The 24,725-nt window shown below is 35.2% G+C and overlaps 1 long non-coding RNA gene across 2 annotated transcripts in view; it reads right to left on the minus strand.

Moving 5' to 3' along the window:
* LOC139360096 (uncharacterized) overlaps positions 1 to 19,300 on the minus strand; it is a 53,437-nt gene extending 34,137 nt beyond the window's left edge. The window contains exon 1 of one of the 2 annotated variants that reach the window (XR_011617204.1): positions 19,026 to 19,300. This is a non-coding gene — a long non-coding RNA (uncharacterized lncRNA). Of the gene's footprint in view, positions 1 to 19,021 lie in introns of both variants that reach the window. The other variant, XR_011617203.1, reaches the window with a different exon arrangement.
* Between the last annotated feature and the right edge of the window lie 5,425 nt (positions 19,301 to 24,725).

The following is a 24,725-nucleotide window of genomic DNA, read 5'->3' on the forward strand; positions in this document are numbered from 1 at the left end:
GTCTAGACCTAGGAACTCCCCACACCAGGGCTGTGACACCCACTCTGGGGCTCTGCGGTTCCTGGTATCTCCAAGCTTCCAAGAGCCACCGTGTTCTCTGGCACCAGCTGTTGACCCTGCTGTGGTACACCTGGTCCAGCTGGAGCCTTACAGGGAGCCGGCACCTGTGCTGGTGTCTGTAGCTGCCTCCCCCTCCGCAGCTGGTGTGCCTGGCTGTGTGCAGTGGCTGAACCCCATGCTTGCTTGCTTACACACCCCTCATAGCTCTGCACCTGGCTCACCCTTGGCAGGCACGATATTCACGTTGGTAGCACAAGATGAATGCAGACTGCCAGGTTGAGTGGGTAGAATGAGCCCAGCAGGCCTGAGTAAAAACTTGGGCAAAAGGCCACCAACCACAGAGGTTTCTGGCTGGCAAAGTGATACCGCAAGGATCCCGTGACAATATCACCTCATGTCCATTAGAATAGGTATTTTCAAAGGAAAAGCAAAGGAAGCAAGGAAGGGAGGAAGGGAGGAAGGGAGGAAGGGAGGAAGGGAGGAAGGGAGGAAGGGAGGAAGGGAGGAAGGGAGGAAGGAAGGAAGGAAGGAAGGAAGGAAGGAAGGAAGGAAGGAAGGAAGGAAGGAAGGAAGGAAGGAAGGAAGGAAGGAAGGAAGGAAGGAAGGTTCATAACGGCATTATTCACAGTAGCCAAAAGGCAGAAGCAACCAAAATGAAGAAGAATCAACACAATGTGGTACATACATGCTAGTATACACATGTTGCAATAAACATTCTTTTGCAAACATATTTCATACATTTGTTATATTTTATTATTAACTTCTATATGTATACTATGAATAGAGAAAAGAGCTAGTACTAATTTTATAATTTAAGTTTATTTTTAATATGTCTTTTGGGGGATGCTAAATATGTAATCAATTATCTAATTGTTCCATGGATATAATAAAATGAATATTTTCTATATACCTATTGGGATAATTGTTCATTTCATCCATTTCTTTACTTATATTTTTGGCTATTATAATTAATTGGGATAGATTTAAAAGTCCCAATACAGTTTTCTTTTCCAAGTTTTATTTGAATTTTTAACGATTTGTCTCTGAAAATGTTGTTTGCCTTCATAGCGCTTTTTTTAATTTTTAATTTTTGTGGGCACCTAGGCCTTTGTACTGTCTTTAATCTTCTCGAATCAGTATTAGTTTTGCACTTCTGCTATTTACTCACATCCCACCTTTTTGTTTTAGCATTTAACTGCCCATCTCTTCATATTACACTTCATAAAATGTAACAATATAGTTCTTATAAATTCCCTTTAACAAGCAGTTGGCCCATTACTATTTAGTGAGACCTGTTATACTCAGTTCCTTGTATTGTATGCATGCCTAGTACTTATTTGTCATTTCCCTTTCACCTGTACTTGATACTTGACTAATTTAAAAGCTCACTATATTTTGCCTTCTCTCATTTGCTAATTTGGAATTGGTACTATATGCTACTATTATTTCAGAGGATAAAAATGTCCTTTGCTAAAGTAAAGATAGAGTTAAATCCTGATTATGTTAGTGGGGCTATCTTTGGCATTTTCTCGTGTTATATTGCTTTCTTAGAGTCTTTTTTGCTTATTTGGTTAAAATTTGCAAAAGGAAAAGGGCCATTATTCACAGTTGCATAGCTAGTGCTTGGGGCATAATAAACACCCAATAAATATCTGTTGACTAATAAAGATTATATCTGTGAACCTTCTGGAATCATACATATGTGTGTAAATATGTATACATATGCATATGTATATATGTACACATACGTATGTATATATGTGTGTACATACATGTACATATGTACATACATACATTTACACAGTCAGTATAATGCTTAAAAACACTAATTACAAAAATATAGATGATCTAAAGTAACACTGAAATTTCTAAAAAAATCTCAGGTATGCTAATAAAATAAGATTGTGTGTACCTGAAAACACACTTAACTGTTTATATGTATAAACAATAAATAATTTTTATTATAAAAATTTAGCATCCTCTGAACCACTTCTAGTGAGTGTAATGTGGGTGTTGGCTTGAATATACAAAACTAAGCTGTTCTGGTTTCCCTTGTAAACCCACATGGGAGACCTGCCTTTACTCTGACTAACAACTTGGATGCTCTGCAAGTCATCTGGCAAAAGTGCCATTTAGTGAACTGTGTTTGCAATTTCCTAAATGGCAGCCATGAGGCCTGAGCATAATTACGACTCCTCCCTAAATGATGGGAAAATTTCCACTAATTAGGCCTAGATGCTTTTATGTATTGATGACATTACTAAGAAAAAATACTTTAATTAAAAGTTAAGTGTATTTGAAGATAAAAAGGCCATCACTGAATCCAGTTGTTTGTTACTGTTTATAATAGACTTTCTTTACATTAAATGGCAAAAGAGTAATGTGTTCATATTAGAATTGCATTAACGTTACACTGAAGTAAACAGAGGAGGAGCCGCTGCTTCCTGTTCCGTATGCTGCAAGTACATTCTAGCAAAATCGTGAAACTGTGCAGAACTTCTGGCACATTTGATGTACCCTGTATACTCTAAGTCAGACGTGTTGACAGTCTCCTGAGTTAAGTTGAATTCACAGAGTTAGTAACATGATCATTAAAGGTGATCTTTACATGGCCTTCAAATTATTTACTGTTTCATTTATTAAATGTATAAACTGACCACGTGAATTGCCATGCATTTAGAATCTAGAGGAATTTCAAGTACATGTTCATTTTCCCCTACTGGACATTTCCTGAATGCTGGAGTGCAGGGTGTGAGAGCTGGGCTAGAAAGGCTGAATATAATAGTACCTGATGAGGAAGGAACCTGTAGCAAGCATGCCAGCTTTTCCATTCTTGAATAGGTAAAATAAATGAAAGGAGAATCAAATGTCTGCATCCATTATTATTCCATTTAAGTGGCATTCCACATTATTATTCCATTTAAGTGGCATTACAAAATAATGTACAATTTTGTAATAAATGAAGAAGGCAAAATTTAAGGACAGAGAAGAGCGGTGCCAGATACAAGGTTGTGTGAATGAGATAAATATAAAGGGACACAGGAAATTATTTGGAGTTATGAACCATCTATAATTTGATGTGGAGACGGTTATGTCACTCTATGAAATGTTAAAATTCATTTCACTGTGGTTTCATCACTCCTATATTTTAATGAAAATAAAGTTGAACAAACTGAAAATCAATGAGTTTTCTTGCAACCGTCAGAGAACTGAGGTTGCAGGGCAAACTGCCACCCCAAACTTTGGACAGACAGATAAACACAGAAAGTCACAGCTAAGATCAGTTTACCTGAAGCAGAAGTCACTGTTGTTATAAACTGGTAGACATACAAAAATGGTAACCTTCACAAATGGCTTTTGTGGAGGCTGAGTGCGCACCAGTGTGAGTGTGAGAAACTCCTCAGGGTGGTAGTCTGAGAGAATCACCCCCTTTCATGGGTCTTGTCTCAAAAACCCCACTAGGTTTCCATGAAGAGTCAAGAGAAAAAGAAAACCTTCTTGTATCTGGCAGGAGAAGGGAAAAAGCAACAATTTGAATGTACACAAGGAGGATTCATCATGACAAAGGCCTACTCTGCAAGGGAAAAGACCTTACCAGGTCCTCATCAGACCTAGTAGAAGAGCAATTACCCAGCTCCATCCCCATCTAGCCCTCCTGTGTGGGGAAAGGGGAGCAACGTGTGATGGTGATAGCCCATGGACACAGGCCACTATGAGACTGATTTTTAACCATAAGATTATAGAATGCTCCTCTTCTCTTCTCTTTCTTGTAATATTGCGGTTTCTTATAATATTGCTGTCATTCATTTCATTTTTCTGTAAAATTACTTACTACATTGTCACTATTATTTGAACAGATAATTATCTATTAGATCCATTAAGAACAACTAAAAAGTAAAATATATTATTTTACTTTCATTATCTCTTCCCCACTGCAATTGCATCACGTAGACATGAGTTTCTGACCTATGTCATTTTATATCACCCCGAAAAACTTTGAATATTTCTTGCATGTCATTTCTCCTAGTGATTAATTCCTTCAATTTATATTTGTATGAGGAAGTCTCTGGTTCTCCTTCACTTTTGAAGGATAATTTCAGTGGATATAGAATTCTAGGTTATTGGGATTATCTTTCTTTAAATGCTTTGACTATTTTAGTCCACTCCTTTCTGGCTTTCATGGTTACTGATGCAAAGTCCAATGTAATTGTTATTTTTGCTCCTTTCTAAGTAATGTGGTGTTGTCATTTTCTGTCTTCCTTTAATACTTTATTTTGCCTTTGGCTTTCTCCAATTGAAATATGATATAATGAGGCATATTTTTGGGGAGTTATTTAAACTGGTTGGTATTCTTCCTCGATCTGTGATTTTTTTGGTGTCTGCCATTAATTTTGGAATATTCTCAGGCATTAATGCTTTAAATATTGCTTCTGCTACATTATTTCTTCTTGTGTATTTAAATTACATATATTTCACATCTTCAAAGTTCTTGAATATCCTGTCATGGTTGTTGTCGTCCATTCTGTTTTCTTTTGCTTTTCAATTTGAACAGTTTCTGTTGATCTTTCTACTCAGTGATTCTTTCCTTGGCCATAGCGAGTCACTGATGAGCATATTTAAGCCACTCTTCATTCCTCGTACAGTGTTTTTACCATTTCCTTCTCATTCTTTCTTAGAATTTCCATTTTTCTTCTTACATTAGCCATCTGTTCTTGCATGTTGCCTACTGTTTTCATTAGAACGCTTAATGTATTAATCACAGTTATTTTAAATTCCTTGTCTGGCAATTTAAAAATCTGTGCCATATGTGAGTCTTATTCTGATGCTTTCTTTGTCTTTTCAGATTGTGTGTATTTGTAGGTTTTTTTTTTTAAATTCATTCTTTTGGGTATGCTGTGTACTTTTTTGTTAAAGGTAAGACATACAGTACAGGGCAATAGGAAGTGAGGTAAACAAAACTTTAGTGTTGCTAGGAGTTGCTCTGTGTTTTATGTTTACTGTAGGTAAATTGGCAGAGCCATCACTACCTCTAACTTTGTTTTTCTCCCATTTTCTCTTTAGTTTTCCTGCTATCTCCCTGTGACATATAGTCTACACCTTGCAGCTTTCTGGCTATATTCCACTGCTATGTTGCTGAAGTTCTGTTGTGGAACCAGGGGCTCCATTGAGAAACTGCTTATTTTGTGAGTGAGCCAGAAATATACATGATGAACCCGTAACTCTTCTACTGCCAGAAAGTTCTCAAAACAGAAAACAGAACAAAACACATTGATGGAAGCATGTCAAAACAGTGTAGGAGCTCACTGAAAGAGCTATCAATGGCTAAAGCTGAGAAAAATGTATTGAATTGGATTATATTGGATTATTGGATTATAATCCAAAACACAAAATAAATGTTTGTGATTTCATACAGATTTTTTAAAAAAGGCAGAATGAATTAATCAGCAGTTGAAAAGAGAGAAATCCTCCAAGCAAAAAATTTCCATATCATTTACGTAGACACTGTTTTCTAAGGGAGGAGGAGCCTAACTCTCCACTTGTTAAATTTGAGTTGCACAGAGACTTCTGTCCAGAGAGCAAAGTGTGGAAAGGGAGAAAGGAGGGTGGTGGTTAATTTTATGTGACAACTTGACTGGACTACAGGATACTAGGAGAGCTGGTAAAACTTTATTTCTGGGTATGAGTTTCCAGAAGAGACTAGCATTGTATTAGTAGACTCAGCAAAGAAGATCCACCCTCACCAATGTGAGAAAGGATCATTCAATCCATGGATTACCTGAACAGAAAGAAAGGTAGAAAAAGTGTGAATTCGCTCTATTCTTGAGCTGAGACATCGGAGTTCCCAGGGCCTTAGGACTTGGACTAAATTATACCACTGGTTTCCCTGGTTCCTTAGCTTGCACACAATGTATCATGGAACTTCTCAGTCTCCATGATTATGTGAGCCAGTTCCCAAGATATGTCTCTTCTTTCACATTCACATCACTCCTATTGATTCTGTTTCTCTGGAGAGCTCTGAGTAATAGAGACAGGGACAATAATCTTTCCACAGAGAAAACTGATGAATCTTACCATAGCCACGTGTTCAAGGTTAGCATGAACAGCGGTAAGTTATGTTGATAGCATGTATTGTGATATGATGTGATGAAAACAATACTTTACTTCTGTGGTCTGCCTCACAAACCTTATAAATCTAGTCTAATCATGAAAAGAAAGCAACAATAAACTTCAATAAATGAGTGTCCTACAGCATACCTGACAAATGTATGCTTTAAAATTGTCAAGGTCATCATAAACAAAGAAAGTCTGAAAAAGATGTCATGCCCAAGGGGAGCTGAAGGAAACGTGATGAATAAACGTAATACGGTTTCTTTGTTGGGAATCTGGGGAAAAAAAGACATTAGGTATAAACTAAGGATAGCTGAGTAAACAATGGACTTTAGTTAGCAATAACACATCAACATTGACTTATTATGCAAATGTACCATAGTAATGTAAGATGCTATTAATAAGAGAAAGAAGCTTGGTGTGGGGTATGCCAGAATGTTATGTACTACCATCTCAATTTTTATGAGTAAACTTTTCTATAAATTAAAACAATAAGAATATTTTAAAAATGTTTTACCAACAAAAAAGTGTCCTATTATATAATATTTCATCAATGAATATTATAAATTTTCAATATTTCCCCCAAACTGATAGGTAAAAAATGATAAAATTACTTAATTCCTTACTTGCATAAAGCTTTCATTGAACTAGTAAAAATGGTACATTTTACTGAAAATAAATTATAATTTAATAATCCAGATTTTTTAAAAAAAAACATAAATTCTTACCATCAGTAATCTGGTCAAAAGAGAGAAAACCAAACTTATAATTTAAATGATTTCTATGGGTTGTGTTTATATATATATATATATATATATATAGAGAGAGAGAGAGAGAGAGAGCATATATTTATGGGTTGTGTTATTTACAGCATATATAGCATATATGTGTTTGTGTGTGTGTATATATGTGTCACAGCAAGTCACCATTATACATCTACAAGGATAGACGGTAATGATGTGTAAATGTATGGATCAGTCCTTCATAGCATTAGGACTTCAAAGGATGGCTTTTTCTGTTAAAAAAAGAAAAAAGACTGAAATACAATTATTCCCTATTTTTTCTCTTCATTAGTATTATAACTAATAATTTAAATTTAAATTATTGAAAGGTCTAGATTTAATTTAAAAAGAAAAATTAATTGTTAGCACTTTAATAAGTAATAATTCATTTATATTTTAATGGATGAAGTTGATAAAATTATATAAAATATTCTACTTTCTGAATGATATCTATATTTTCCAAGAAAATGAAACAAGCGATGATGGTGTGCCAGAATGTTTTTGGAAAAAAGAAAACCTCCAATATGTAGCACTTGCCAGTTTGCCTGGGGTAGATACTCTTCCATTAGTGATACATACAATCAGATCTGGAGAGCCAGGGCTCTCTAACTTCAGGGCACCACAAGAAACAACACATTCTGAATTTGTTCTTTTCACTGTCTGTGTTATTATTTGCCCCTGGAACACACTGAAAAATGACTTACAGATTTAGACTTCCCATGACAAGGGACTTTCTAATGATCCCCAAGAAATGAGTATCTGGAGTCTCTCAACAGACCTAGGACTCCTAAGAAAATCAGTGGCAAGTGAATGTTTCAATTGTGTTGAAATAACTCAATATTCTTATGCGTTCTCTTAGAGGCAATGAGTACGAAAGTAGGGAGTGTATTGGCTTTTCCACGCAAGTATTGGTCTGTAGGGTCAACATGTCAAGGACCATCCAGGGGTAAGATTTGAAGAGCCTCATTCAGATAACTTCACTATGGATACAAGAGTAATTCATTTCTTCTTTTCTCTTACTGCTTTTTGAAATGAAGGGATAGTGCGGCTTTATGGTAGAAGTAGAAAGGGAGAAACTGATAGCTTTATATGCTAACTCATGAACATATCATGGTCAAATCTTCCTTTGCCTATCCTTAATCAGACCAAGGAAGATTTAAGAGTTTCACTCATACGGCAGAGTTGGCATTTAGGGACACAGGATGATAAACTAGTAGGCACAAAAATGTTCTGCTTTCTCACTTGAATTTTTTAAAACATTTCCTCCAGTGTCTGCAAACAGCTATTTCAGAACTGAGACAGTAGAAATGGTGAAAATTTGAATCTATGTAAGCAAAGCATCTAAAAATAATCTCACTTTTTAATGAATAGAGACACAGGCAAATATGATTGTGATGTTAATTTTAACAAACATAGAAAATATAAAAGTGCAAATAAAGAACTATCAGCCATATTCAGAATTAGTTACTTAAAAAGTGACATGCATACTTCCATCTTTTGTCTACCTACTTGTCTAACCAATGTCTATTTATATCTGTGTTTATACCTATATCTACCTATCATCTATCTAACTACAATATCATTCAAAATTTCCCAATACTCCCAATATCTATCTTGACAGCAGTTTTGTATTTATTTAATCTGTTATTTCTGATCTCTGTCTTTCAATGCACTCCAGCTTCTGGTTTTGAGATCCACCTCAGTTTCATTTATTGGTAATCTCCTTGCCTTTTCCTTCCTCGTTGATTTTTAACATTTTATCTCCTTCATATTCTTTAGTTTATTTCATTGCATCTACTGTTATTTCTATTACTTTGATGTGTCTTGTATCCTTACTGGCTTTTCCAAAATGAAGCCTTGCACTTTTCTGTTCTGAGATAATTCTGAGCCATTATGTTTTTCAAATATTGTGTCACCTGTGTTCTCTCTACCAGATATATGTTAGTACCAATGGATTTATCCTCCATACATCCAACTTGTTTTTCAAAAATTTTAATCTACTTAAAAAATGTTAGCTACATTCTCAGTTGAATCTTCTAGTTTAGTAGTTCTTGTTTCTGTTAGTTTTGTATTCAACACATCTACTGTTGTTTTCCTAATTTAAAAAAATGATAAAAAATATATCAGTCTTTTTTTTAAATTTTATAGCCTCATTGTTTTGTATTTATGTTTCACGACCCAGTCTCTATTTCATGAGCATTATTCCTTCTGTTTATCATGGACAGCATTAAGCACACTTACTATGAAGGCTATCAAATTGCTCAATTCCCTCAAGCACTTACTGTAAAGGCTATTAAACTGCTCAGTTCCCTCTTTTTCTTCACTTTCGTGTGTTCCATTTGTTGAATATGCTGCTGTGTTTCTCACTGTGTTGGACTGGTCTTGATTCTTGGTTTGAGGTCATAGTGTGGGTGAGTCACAGTTTCTCTCTAGGTGTGGAGAGTGAGGTTATCCTTTGTGGATGCTTTTGTAATGACCTCAGCACTCGTCTTCTAGCTCAGCTCTGGTCCAAGCCTTTCATAGTCATCTTGTTTAGGGACTTTTCTCATGTGTGACCAATGTGACTTCAAGCTTCTTCCTAATGTGATGTCCCGCTCTGGGACCTGGTTACAGCCCATATCATCTCCAAAAATATCCATGGTCATGTCCATGGTGCCATTCTTGTGTCATTGTTGGACTTGGCCACGGTGTATATCAGCTGGCTTCTGGCACTCTCCAGGAGGGTGAGGATGGTATGAGAGATTCCTGGGCCCTGGCGTGGCCAGACAGCATGTCTAGAGTCTTAGCACTGCGCAATGTAGGATCCTAGCCCAGGGCTTCACATATGCTTCAATTCCTCATCCCCAGTTCTATGTGTGCGGACAACTTTCCCCAGACCCTCACTAGAAAATATTGGTTCCTACTATGGGTGTCATTTTCTTACTTTCAGGGCTATTTATCTATTTCTAACTGATGAATATTTTCCATTTCTAACTGATGAATATTTTTAATAATTGATTATATTTGTTTGTTTATTAATTTTTAATGAAGTAATTTATTACATCTACTGTATTTAAAGCAGAAACATTAGGTTTTAATGTGTGCTCAGCCAAATGGGGCACTGAGTTTTATTGGAATTTTCTCGGTCTTTGTGTTGATACAAATGTACTTAACAATAATTATGATTACAATCTTCCCCTGGAACTTCTGGGAAAAGCATCAACTACCTTTCCCGGATATGGCAGAATATTTCTTTCTGCCATAACACCTACACAATGGCCGTAAAATTAAATAACACCCACACAATGGCCATAAAATTAAATATTTGCATTATATAAATGCTTCTGTTCTGATTCATTTAAGATAAAATGCCTATCTGATTATAAATAGACTTCTCAAGATATTTTTCAAGTAAAGAATACAGTGGTCATTCCAACGATCAATTCTGGTTCAAAAGAAATTTCTACTCCTAATGAAAAAAATGAATAAAATTCCAATAAGATTAATCCTATCACTTCAGCTTATTTGTATTTTATATTTCCTATTGGTTTATGGAGTAAACTCTAGGTTGAATGTTTGTGTCTAGGACCAATTATAGTTTCATCAACAAAATGCTGACAGGTGAGGTTTCCTGGGTATATTCAATAAATCATCTCAACTCTCACTTCTTTTTATTTTTCTGTATATGCTACTCTTTCCATTCAAAACTTCTATGAAAACATTACAGTCTAGCGAAGACACTAAGAGAACATTGGTAGAGCAAAAAGGATTTTCCTTTAGTGATTATGGCTTGACGCCTACATGAAATATGGCTACTAAATTCTTCCTCACCTTTCCACACTACATTTGCATTCATTTCCTTTACTTTTTGCTCTATTTTTTTCTTGTCCATTACAGACACATCAATGAGAACTAAGGTGAAATACATACTTTGACATTTTTGTGGCACATCATTGTGCCATGCAATGTATCAATCCCTAGGTTGGCTTCAGTTCAGAACTATGTTTTACTTTCTTTGATTTGCCATATTTGAGTTTACAAAATCATTTGTTTTTATTATTCGAATTTGCACCTCTCTACATTTCATTCACACACAAGACCTTTGACTGCTCACTGAACTTAGTCAGGTTAAAAATTAAAGGTGAAGCCCGGGAGCGGTGGCTCACACCTGTAATCCCAGCATTTTGGGAGGCTGTGGCAGACGGATCAGATGAGGCAAGGAGTTCGAGACCAGCTTGGCCAACATAGTGAAACTCCATCTCTACTAAAAATACAAAAATTAGCCAGGTGCTGTGGCGGGCACCTATAATCCCAGCTATTCAAGAGGTTGAGGCAGGAGAATCTCTTGAACCCAGGAGGTGGAGGTTGCAGTGAGCTGAGATCACACAACTGCACTCTATCCTGGGCAACAGAGGGAGATTCCCTCAAAAAAAAAAAAAAAAAAAGAATAAAAAGGAATAAAACAAAACAGACTTGTAGGGTAGCACAAACAAATAAATGGCTATTTATTTTCTCCACTTGCATTTTGCACACCATTTGGTTCATTCTTTTAAAAATTCTCAATCAAAATATTCACTTCATTGACAACTTATTGGTTTATTTTTTAAGAATAACAAATGTAACACCAGCCATTGAAATGTATTTAGAATAAAAATATTTTTTGTAGTTTAGATGATATAAATTAAAAGTTTTAGCAGCAATTTCTAAAACCTAGGCACACATGCAAAGGCATCATAAATTATCAACCATTCTTGTTAATGGAATTTATAGTAAGACTTAGTCCAAGAAGTTCAAAAGTTAGATTGCCCTAGGGTGAAATTTTGAGGTCAATGCATAATGGATCAGAGTAGAGGTATGAAAAATCCTTTAGAATGAGAAAAAAAGTAGTTTCTATAAATGTGGAGGTGGATTTATAACTTAATTAAGTACATTAGCATATCTAAGTTAGGAAATACCAATTCAAAGGCCATTCAATCATCTTTGAAAGTTGAAAAAGAGAGGACCACTTTCAATTTTCTGAGCAGCGAGAATCAGAGCCAATGGACTTAGGGTGTTCCAGCCCCTTGGCAAAACAATTCCTACTTTGAGATGTCTGTATCAGTCTTGATATAATTAAATATTGTACTCTAACTCTTCTTGTTGATTTTAAACTCACCCAGACTATCAGCTTCCCGTCTCTGTCTGTTTAGGTAAAATCACAGGGAGTGATCATCTGAAGCCTGTAGTAACTGTGCCACTTGGCATAGAAATTAATCAATGCTTCCTTTTATTCACGCTTGAGCTTAGGTGAATTTACCCTTAGTTCATTGGATAAGTCACTTTTCTGAGCCTGAAAGCAAGAGGGCTCAGTTTTCAAACTGAGCAAATTTACTAAGATATCATCGAATGTTGAATGGGGCATCCAGAGAAATGACTACAGACTATTTCCTAGGCTTCCCGTGTCCTCAGCAAATTTGATGAATGACAGTATGTCTATTTTCTACGCTGATATCCAAGGCAAGGCATAATTCTCCATAGGAAATTGCTAATGGGTCAGTGTGAGAAGTACCCAGGAACAGAATTTGGTAGAATGTCCCTTTTGTCAAACAGAATTATCTTAAAATTAGATTTTTTTTCCTAAAACTTTTAGATCCAAACAGTTCTAACTTTAGAGATAAAATTACTTATCCTATTTAATAAAGGAAAATATGTAGCCTGGTGTTTAATCAGATAATAGGACAAGTTTTAAGATATATCAAGGCTTTGAGGAGCAATGTTCTGATTTAAAATGGAGGGTGATTTCTATCATAATAGCGTTAATATCCTTTAGCTCTCTAATGACTGAGAAGAATGAATTAATGCTTTCATTCAGAAGTTGACACATGCTGGTAAAACACTATGAACCATTTGGGATAGAAGATTATTAGGAATAATAATAGGGCATTACATAATGGTAAGGGTCAATTCTCTGAAAACACATAACCATCCTAAACGATTTCATATCACACAAAAGACTGTCAAAATACATGAGGCAAAAACTGATAGGAAAGAAAGAAGTAGACAAATACACTATTGTAGTCTGTTATTAATTGAAAGATCAAGAGGGTAGAAAATCAGTGGGATGTAAATAACCTTAACAGTGCTATCAATCAACTTGATCTAATTTACATTTATGGATACTTGAAATGACAGTAGAATAGACTTTCTTCTCAAGTTAACAAGGAACATTCACCAACATAAATTATATTCAGTGCCATAAATCATGACTTAACAAAATTAAAAGAATACAAACAACATAAAGTATGTTCTCAGGCAACAATAAAATTAAAGTAGAAATCAATAACAGAAAGATAAACACACAAATCTCTAAATACTGAAAATTAAACAATACACTTCTAATAACATATGGATCAAAGTATCAAGAAAAAATGAAAAATGAACTATGTTAACATATTTTTATTTTTCAATTAGTTTTTTAATATATTTTAATTTTGTTATTAAAAAATTCCTTGAAATATCAAATTTCAATGAAAGTTGAAGGATGCAGTAAAGCAATACTTAAAGAGATTTTATGGCATTAAATGTATATATTAGAAAAGCAAAAATTCTAAAATTGTTAACCTAAGTGTTTTCCTTTGGAAACTAGACACAGAAAAACTAAGCCTAAAGCAAGCAGAAGAAATGGAGCAGCAAAATTAGTGCAGAAATCAATGATATAGAAAAAAAAAAAAAAACAGGAAAGCAATAGAAATCAACATTTTTCTAAATAAATCAGTGAAATTGATAAACCTCTAGACAGACTAAGCAAAAAAAAAAAAAAAAAAAAAGAAAAAGAAAAGAAAAGAAAAGAAAAAAAGAAAAAAGAAAAAAAAAGAAAAGACAAAGATAAAACACACATACAAATTCCTGATATCAGACATAAAAGAAGGGTCATCATCACTGATCCTGTGAACAATAAAAACAAATGAAGGACTATTTTCTATGGCCCCATATTATAATTTAGATTAAAAGGGTCAGTTCCTTGAAATATGGAAACTACTAAAACTCACACGAGGAAAAACGGATAACCAAATATCCCTACCTATTCAAAATTTTGTGTTAATAATGAACGACCTTTTAAAACAGAAAGTACCAGCCCTGGATGGCTTTACAGGGTAATTCTGCCACTCAATTTTATAACAATTTTGTTGAGATATAATGTACAGGCTGTATAATTCACCCTTGTAAGTTGTACAATTCAACCATTGTTTCTTCTATTAGCAGAGCTGTACTGTTCTCACCACAATCAATTTTGCAGTATTTTCACCACTCCTAAAGAAACCCTGGACCATTAGCAGTCACTCTTCTTATCCCTCTAAATCTCCAGCTCTAGGCAATCACTAGTTTACTTTCTATATCTATATATATATATCTATTGTGGATATTTCATTTAAATAAAATCATTCAACATATATTCTGACTTGCTTCTTTCATATATAGCATAATGTTTTCAGGATCATCCACGTTGCAAAATGTATCGGTACTTCAGTCTACTTATTGCCAAATAATATTTCATTGTATGAATGTACAACATTTTGGGTTGTCTCCCCTTTTTGGTGATTATTAATTATGCTGGTATAAGCATTCATGCACTGGTTTTGGTGCGAGCATATGTTTTGCCTTCTTTCTGGTATAGACTTAGCAGTGAAATTGCTATGTTAAATATCAACCCCATGCTTAACTTACTGAGGAACCACCAGACCGTTTTCCAAAGTACTTCCACCAGTTTCAATTCCCACCAGGAATTCCAACTTCTTAATACCCTTACAAACAATTATTTTTGTCTTTTCTCTTGCAATCATCCTATTGGGTATAAAGCAGTATCTCCTTTTGGTTTTGCTTTCCATTTATGAAGGCTAATGGTGTTAAGCATTATTTTCTGTTATTGCGATTTGTATGTCTCCTTTAGATAAATGCCCATTTAGATGCTTTGCTCATTTTTATTTGGTTTATTTATATTTTTATTTTGCTGGAGAAGTTCTTTACACATCCTAAGTTCAAGTCCCTTATAATATATACAATTTTCAAAGATGTATTACCATTCTGTGGGTTGTCTTTTTACTTTTTTGATGGTATCCTGTGAGTAAATAACTTTTTATTATTTTATTTTATTTTTATTTATTTATTTATTTTGAGATGGAGTCTCGCTCTGTCGCCCAGGCTGGAGGGTAGTGGTGCGATCTCAGCTCACTGCAAGCTCCGCCTCCCGGGTTCCCGCCATTCTCCTGCCTCAGCCTCCCAAGCAGCTGGGACTACAGGCGCCGCCCCCACGCCCGGCTAATTTTTTGTATTGTTAGCAGAGATGGGGTTTCACCATGTTAGCCAGGATGGTCTCCATCTCCTGACCTCGTGATCCGCCCGCCTCTGCCTCCCCAAGTGCTGGGATTACAAGCGTGAGCCACCGCGCCAGGCCAAGCAAAGAACTTTTTAATGTGATAAAGGCACATTTATCTATTTTTTTTGTCTTATGTCACTAGTACTTTCACTGCCCTATCAAAAGGGACTTTGCATAACTAAGGTCACAAATATTTACTTGGATATTTTCTTCAAAGTTTGTATAATTTTAGCTCTTACATAAGTTCTGTGTTCATTTTGAGTTAAACTTTGTGTGTGGCATTTGGTGTGAGGAAGATGCACAACTTCATTCTTTTGCTTATGAATATTCTGATATCCCAGCACCATTCTTTCCCCCCCGAATTGTTTCGTGACCATTGTTCAATATGAATTGACTGTAAATGTGAGGATTTGTTTCGAGACTTTCAATTCCATCCATTGATCTATGTATTTAGCCTATAACATTATCTCAGTCTTGATTACATGGCTTTATACGAAGTTTTCAACCAAGAAGTGTGTGCCCTCCAAATTTGTTCTTCTTTTTCAAAATTGTTTTGACTGTTATTGGTCAGCTTGAATTTCCATATGAATTTTAGTCTTTGCTTGTTGATTTTGGCAAGTAAATCAGCTAGATTTTGATAGGGACTGAATTGTAGCTGTGCATCAATTTGGCAGACATTGTTATCCTGACAATACAAAGTCTTCCGATCCATCAAAATAGGGTGTTGTAACACTTATTTAGGTCTTCTTTATTTTCTTTCAATAATATTTTACAGTTTCACCGTGTGAGTGTTTTAATTCTTCAGTTAAATTTACTCCTAATTATTTTATTCATTTTAACCCTACTATAAATTGACATTTTAAAATATTACATTTTTGGATGGTTCATTACAAGTGTACAGAAATACAATTGGCTTTTGCATATTGAACTTGCAACCTGGAAACTTGCCAAATTTGTTTATTAATTCTGGTAAACTTTTAGGGGATGTCTTAGGATTTTTTAATATACAAGATTATGTCATCTTCAAATAGAGCTTGCTTTATCTCTTTCTTTCCAACCTGGATGTCATTTATTGCATTTTATGTCTTAATTGCCCTGGGTAGAATTTCACTGCAACGTTGAATAGAAGTGGTGATAATGACCATCTTTGCCTAATATCTGACAAAGTCAGAAGCATTTGTTCAGTTAGCATCAACTGTGATGTTTGCTGTAGGTTTATTATAGATGCTCTTTGTCAGGTTGATAAGGTATCCTTCTATTTCTATTTGTTTATTTATTTATTGTGAAGTATTGTAGGACTTTTAAAAAATTATTTTTATCTATCTATTGTGATAACCATCTTTTAAAACATTTTTCTAATAATACAGTGTATTAATTAATTTTCAGATGTTAAGCCACCCTTCCATATTTGGATAAATCCGGGTTGATCATGGTGTATGATCATTTTCATATGCTGATGAATCTGGTTTTCTAATATTTTGTTGAGGATTTTTGTGTCTTCATAAAAGATTTGGTCAGTTGTGTACTTATGATGTCTTCTGGGTTTTGTGTCAGGGAAATAGATGTCTTATATAATCCATTGGAAAGTGTTCCTTCCTCTTGTATATTTTTTCGGAGGAGTTTGAGAGGAGTTGATATTAATATCTTTAAAGGTTTGGCAGAATTCACCTGTTCAGCCATCTGTGCAGTATGATCTCACTTCTACATGAAATCTAAAAAAGTTAAACTCATAGAAGCAGAGAGTGAAACAGTGAGTCTTTTCTGTATGGAAATTTTTAAAATTCCTAATGCAAATTATCGTTTTAAATTAATTCATTATTTTAGTAATTAGAGTTTTTCCCCCTTTTTTAGCCTAAATGTTTGTCGATTTTGTTGTTCCAAAGACCATGCTTTTAGTTCCATTGATTTTCTCTATTTTGCATCTTACTGTTCCTTCTTTTGTTTGGAGTTTAATTTGCTCTTCGTTTTCCTCTGTCTTAAGGTAGAAGATTAAATTGTTCATTTGAGATTTTTTTAAAGGCGTGTATAGGTATACATTACCTTTAAATATGACTTTAGCTTAATTTGGTACATTTTGGTGTTTTATGTCTTCATTTTCATTCATATAAAATGTTTTTTCTAATTTGTTACTTTTGCCTGATCCATTGAATATTTAGGAGTATGGTATGTACTATCATATTTGTCACTTTTTAAGTTTCTGTTGCTGATTTTTAATTTTATTTCATTGTGGTAAAATAAAATACCTGCTTGTTGTTTTAAATTTCATGAGGCTGGTTTTAATTGTGAGGATCTAGTGAGGTTCCTGGGGGTAAAACCCACAAAAGTGCGGGGGTCAACTAAGACTGGGCCTCCAATAGTTCCTCATTCCTCTGCCAGTCCACTCCAGCAGCAAGTGTCATTATTACCATTTACGTGTCTACCAGCAAACAGCTCCAGTAACTTCTGCTGCAGGAAACCTGATTTCAGTTACAATTCTCTGTATTCACATATTTCTCGATTTCAGGGTCTGTTTGCTCTGTGATCTCAAATCTTTGATGGGTCCAAGGAAGTCACTGATTTTCAGTTTACTTGGCTGTTTGTTTGTTTGTTTGTTTTAATGTGAAGATGGGAGACTGTCAATCTGCTTAACATGTTGAACTCAATCCAGAAGCCATCCTCCAAACCCCTCACTTCCTAATGATGATGGCAAGCTTTCACATCCCTTGTAGAAACCGATCAATTCTGCTGTTTCTCAGATTTGTCTACCTTGTGCCACCATCAGAGATCTTAATTTGCTTGAGGGAGCTTAACATGAAATTATGCAACCTCTTGAACACCCCCTACTCTACCCAACTTTCTACCCTCGTCTCTCCATAACTTACCTTTGAAATTCTCTCCCACATCAAGAGTTTAATTTTCAGAAACACTAGAAATAGCCCTATTACCATCCTGACACTCTAAATTCTCACACATTTATCCACATCTTTCTTCTTACTATCCCAGTTGATACATTAAATGATTGATGAAAGTCTAGCTTCTTCTGTACGTTCTTATTCTAATCGTAGAAAGTCTGGAGTCCTCTGCATTGTCTGGTAGATTGAGTAGGGAAATCCATACTTCTATCAATTAGCTGCTTAAGTTTTATTTTCTCCATTAGGCTATTTTCCCAGGAAGTTCCATACTATACTCATTATTAAAAGGGATTATACCCCTTGATCAGACCTTCCAATTGAAGGCTTCAGATTAAATGAGGCAACTGAGGTTAATTTAATTAATCAATTTATTAAAATCGTATGCCCCAAATTATCTTACTGATATATTATTATGTATTCAACAAAGTTTGTATTTTGACTGTAAGGCAATAAATCTTTGACTCAAGAGCCAAATTATATAGTAATCCAGTAAAATTATGTTTAATTAATATCCAGGATATGAAATTTGGTTTAAAAATAGGGCTCTCTTTTAGAAACCTTCAAGAAAAAAAAAATCTGTCATTAGACTTCAAGACACAAGAAATGCTTAGTTTAGAAAAATTAAAAATAATGAAAACAAAAAAGAGAAAATGTCTATAACAGAAATACCATCGTTAAGTGGAAAATTTTTCAATGGCAGAATTCACCTTTGATTTAACTGAGATAGACTCAATGGGCACGAGGATTACAAAACACTTAACAAGCTGCAGGTGTTCCTAAGAGTAAACGGTATCGGTGTTATTGTTGTATAATAGGAAATTGTAATGACTCTCTTTGTGGTCACTCACATACGTTATGCAGTAGAGGAGTTGCACTTCTTACAGGGTGGTTCCTGGTCCCCAAAGCACGAAATGTTTTAAGAAGTTTCGGACAAAACTGTAGTGCACTTTAACTTCAAGATTAACCTGGTCGGGCGCGGTGGCTCACGCCTATAATCCCAGCACTTTGGGAGGCAGAGGCGGGTGGATCACAAGGTCAGGAGATCGAGACCATCCTGGCTAACACGGTGAAACCCCGTCTCTACTAAAAATACAAAAAATTAGCCGGGCGTGATGGCGGCGCCTGTGGTCCCAGCTACTCGGGAGGATGAGACAGGAAAATGGCGTCGGCCCGGGAGGCGGAGCTTGCAGTGAGCTGAGATCGCGCCGCTGCACTCCAGCCTGGGCGGCAGAGCGAGACTCCATCTCAAAAAAAAAAAAAAAAAAAAAAAATTAACCAGAGACTGGTACAGGGTCACTTCTTCCACCTGCAGTTCATTAATCCAAGTGACTGACCCACCCAGAGTCACTGCAGGAAGAGCTACACCAAGGTATGAGTAGTGGAAACTCCAGTTTAATGCAGGGAATCTTTGAAGTCTAGATGCCAAAGAGGGTAGAATAAGCAGTCTCAGATTATTTGAATGCTGTCAGTAAACTTTCCTGCACACTTTGGTACAGGTTTGTCTCTTGTCTATGCAATGTAATCCAATGATTATTTAAATGTGTTAATATACAGAAGTCTGTGACTTTGAACTTCCAAAGTAGAATGAATTAATATCTGCTAACTCTAATTAAGGAAAAAGAGTTTCTTTTCTTTGAAGGTAATATTATGTTATTTAGCTTCACTTTTTGTTTACTAAACAAAAAAAATCAAAACAGGTATTTTTGTCTGTGATTATGAGACGTCAAAATAGAAACAACATAATCCTGGAAGCTAAAAATGTGTATTCTTGCCCCAGATGTGATATTTAACGGGTAATTTAATAGTTGACTCGTGAACTACATAGGGGTCAGGGCACTGATGGTCTGCATTGTTGAAAATTTATGTGTGTATCTTTTGACTCTTCCAAAACTTAACTACTGTTGACTGGAAGCTTTACTGATAACATAAATGGTCAATTCACACATATTTTTATGACATAAGTATTATACACTATATTCTTACAATAAAGTAAGCTAGGGAAAAATCATAAGGAACAGAAATATATTTACTATTTATCAAGTGGAAGTGAATCATTATAAAGGTCTTCATCTTAATTGCCTTCACACTGAGTAGGCTGAGGAGGAGAAGGAAGAGGATGGGTTGGTCTTGCTGTCTCAGGGGTAGCAGATGCAGAAGAAATCTACCTATACAAGTGGACTCATGAAGTTCAACCTTGTATTATTTAAGGGTCAACTGTATTTTGGGTCCTTGGGTTTTTCCAACAATGAGAGGATATTGGATTTAGTTGACTCTGAATGTTTTCTTCCTCTTTGAAACTTTATGCTTGATTTTACCTAATATGAACTTATGGAGGAAATAGGGGCCTCCAGGGGTCCTTCATCATCTAACTTATAAGTACAAACATCTAGTTAAGATATTGCACATATTTTTGTTATCATAATGTTCAAGATCCTGAGATGCCTAGGAAGAAATAAGACATTCATATATTTTTTTCTTATTTTAAGTTGACAAATTTCCTTAGGACCCCAATCTTCCTTCAGCCTACTGGCACTAACCCAACTACACACCCACATGCATACACATAGAGAGAGATGTTGAAAGAGATCATCATCAGATCATCCTTTTCATTTCTCATCAGATTATTATTGAGAATAAACTTGTCCATCATTCCTAACTTTGGCTTTGTGGTGAACATGTATTCAATTATGGCTCTTGCTTTTTCATTGGAGCCATTTTAAGTGAGAAAAGTTTTTTTTGTCAATCTGGGGCATAATATGGTAAAATGATCAAACTATAAGCTGCTAGAACCAGGAAGTATGAATGATCATGTTTGATTCAGAAAATGTCCTAAATTTCTTGTTTTCTGCACAAGAGGGAACTTTAACTAGATAAAGCTCAGCCTAGCAGTTGAACTTTCGCACCACAATCCAGGTGTCTGTAGTCGTAGAACTCAAGGAGAAACAAATTGGAGATGTTGCATGCAAAATTAGTAAGGCATGCTGCTAGTACATGTTATAAAGAGAGCAAACTGACCTGCAGAAGAAAATTGACCCTATCTGTGCAACTAAGCAAAAATAGGACACTTCAAATATGGGAAGACTTTAAACTTAAAAGTATGAAATTTGAATAACAATAGACTGAGAAACATAATTTTGTGCAATTCATACCAACAGTCCTGGTCTGTGAAAAAGATCGATTCAATACAGATGGCTCATCATTCAAACAGCATCAGTCACTGAAAAGGAACTAGAATGTTATGAAAAGGAGAATGTTATAAAACAGCTGGCTGAGTCCAAAGAAATCTCATTTGGTTTTGTCTGGCAAATGATCTCACTGATTTCTTAGTTAAGGGAGAATGGATGTTAAAGTCAGAATAAGACTAAATCTTCCTTTTAGATTTATCCATGTGCAATTTTGACCCAATCTCTAATAATTTGCATATGTTTCTTGCTTGAGTAATGGCCATTCTTTATTAATAGGTTTCTTTGTTATTAAAAAAAGGCGTCATTAAAAGACATGTACCTAACAAGGTGACCACCAATCTATAACTAATATTAATGTTTGTCCCCAGAATTTATAAGCTAAGATTTTTATAAGATGCAGTCCACTCTGATTGCATCCCATGTTTTATTTTCGCCATAGTTCTAGGTTAGTAAATGATCTGCAATGTTCAAAACCATACTCATTTGTTTAAAGAGTAGTGTCTCTACAGTGCACTTTCTGAAATTCTTACTAAATATGCAGAACTTCTGAGACACAGACTAAAAGTTGAGAATGACTGTTACGATTTTTTGTTCTATCTCTGTAATAAAAATATAATTAGCTTATAAACCAAAATTTTTCTTTCATTCAAACCTTTTTATGTAGTGTACAGACATTTATTGCAAATCACTATTTATTATTGGGGATTACACTAGGCTTAGTAAATGAGAGGATATTAGATAATTTTCAATTATCTCTGCTAAATCAATACAAGTAGAAAATAAAATACAAATTATTAGCAGTGTGTAACAGTCAAAATCCAGATAAAACATCTTCTCAGGGGTTTTCTTTTTTCCTACTGTCAGGTCAATTTCGGTTCAAAAATGGGTGGCAATGATCAATAAAACTACTGCACACACATTGAATCTCAGAATTGGGAGCAGGTGAGTAAACGTTCAGCTCTTGTGTTCCCTCTGTTTAGAAAAATGCTTTGTCAGCAAAGCAACTTGACAATGCTTCATGAAGGAAAAATGATCACAGAGAGTTTCATTTGGATCATAACTATTCTTAAATGAACTATGTATCTAGAAATCACCATACTCTAAGACCTGAATGATTTTTAATATAAAATTTAAAATCGACTCTTGAATTATTAAGTAGGCCATTTTGTCAAACCAATGATTAATTGTTTGTAAATATTTCATTGTAACTATTACTATTTTCCAAAGTCATAGTCCTGAAAGAGGATTTGTAAAGAAACGTAATGTGCTCAGATCTTCTGATACAAAAATTACAGGTAAAATATTAGCTATTGATAAGCTATGAAAGATTTTAAACTTCCCAACCAGGCTACAGAAAGTTCCTTACAAACGATGCCAATTTAAAAGAGATTTCAGTTCCATTTCTCAGTGTTAGTTTGGGTGCCTCTCTGTAGGGCAACATGCTGAGGTCTGGATACAATGCAAAGGAAAGCGGTATTTATGTATTTATTATAGAGTAAAGAAACATATGATTGTGTTTACATTCATAAAGGAAAAGTTCATTTATAACAAAGTTATTGGCATATTTTTTAAAATTGGAAAATTTACTGAGTTTCTAGGTGCTAAGGATAATTGCTAAGTTTATATATTGAGTTCTGTTATAAAGAATTGCAGAAAGAACTGATAATAATTGCAAAATATTTTGAGGAAACTGGAAAACCTGCTGAGACCCAATTTCTGGATGAAAAGACTGATGTTTTTGACAGTTCTGAAAATTGTTTTCCTCTTCTCCTGTTGCTCTCAGCTGATTGTAACATCCATATTTCACTTTTTATTAGTGCCAGACTGCAAAACCCCTGTCAACAAGATTATAACAAGGTAATAAATGTGGGAAAAGAATAATACAGATTTCCTTCCATATGGTATATATGTACATGTAGGACTTTAGGGATTGGTTACCATGTGCAAAGGAACTTGGTAATAACCAAGATGGAATATCAAAAGATGAGACAAGGTCATTAGAAGACATGGTATCAGAATTACCACCGGGAAGGTGAAGATTGCAGAAAAAAAAAAGAGGCAGCTTTGTTTGTTTTCCTCATTAGCTACCCCTCCTTCCTCTAACACATATTCACAGGTACACTGTTGTGGAGAGATAAAGGAAGGTATGAAGATGGACAATAAGAGTAGTGGGGTTGCTGTAGAGGGGAGGTGGGGAGGGTGATTAGGTACAAAAAATATGAAGAATGAATAAGACCTACTATTTGGTAGCACAACAGGGTTACTACAGCCAATAACAACATAATCATACATTTTAAAATAACTAAAAGAGTATAACTGGCTTGTTTGTAACCCAGAGGATAAATGCTTGATGGATGGATACCCCATTTTCTATCATGTGACTATTACACATTGCATGCCTGTCTCAAAACATTTCATGTACCCCATAAATATATACATCCGGTATGTACCCACAAAAGTTAAAAAAATTTTAAATAAGTAAATAATAAATATACATTTTATTGCTACCTCAAACCCACTTCCCATTCTTCCTGATAACACTACTCCAAATTTCCTTTGGCAACCAACCCTCCCCACATTCGTTCATGTCATTTGGGATTATTCTAATATAAAACAATCAGATTATCTCATTTTCACTGCCACCACAATTGGTTCTAGAGTGGTTGTTATGATTTGAATGTATGTGTACCTCCTAAATTCCTGGGTTGGAACTTAAACCCCAAGGTGATGGTGTCACAAGGCGAGGCCTTTTGGAAGAGATTAAGTCAGAAGGCTCCACCCTCATGAATGGGTTAGTGCCTTATAAAAGAGGTTGAAAGAAGTACCCTAGCGACTTTGCCCTCTTCCCTTCCACCTCCTGCCATGTGAGGATGCAGCAAGAAAGCCCTCACCAGACACCGGATCTGGGGCCTGGATTTTGGACTTCTGAGCCTCCAGAATTGTAGGAAATAAATTTCTGTTCTTTATACATTACCAAGTCTAAGGTATTTCTGTTATTGCAACAGATACAGACTAAGACACTGGTCTTGGCCAAGTAAGGCCACTGTGAGGCTCTGAAGAGGCACCCTGTGGGGAGAGCCCAAGATGGCAAAGGACATTTAAATCCTCAGATGAGCCACACACAAGGAAACAAACTGATGACATGGATTCTGAGGCTGTCTGAGTCCTGGATCAAGCTATGCTTGACAACATTTTCATCTTTCCAGTGGTGACAGTCAATAAATAACCTTCAGGTTTTACATAAATTGTATTTGGCATTTCTGCTGCATGTAAATGAATTAGTTCCATAACACATTTGTAGATGTTTTGCCATTTTCCCATAATCCAGCATGCCCCAAGATGTACCACTGTATTAATACCAAGTATT

The sequence above is a fragment of the Macaca nemestrina genome, chromosome 19 (genome assembly GCF_043159975.1).
Source record: "Macaca nemestrina isolate mMacNem1 chromosome 19, mMacNem.hap1, whole genome shotgun sequence".
Lineage (NCBI taxonomy): Eukaryota > Metazoa > Chordata > Mammalia > Primates > Cercopithecidae > Macaca > Macaca nemestrina.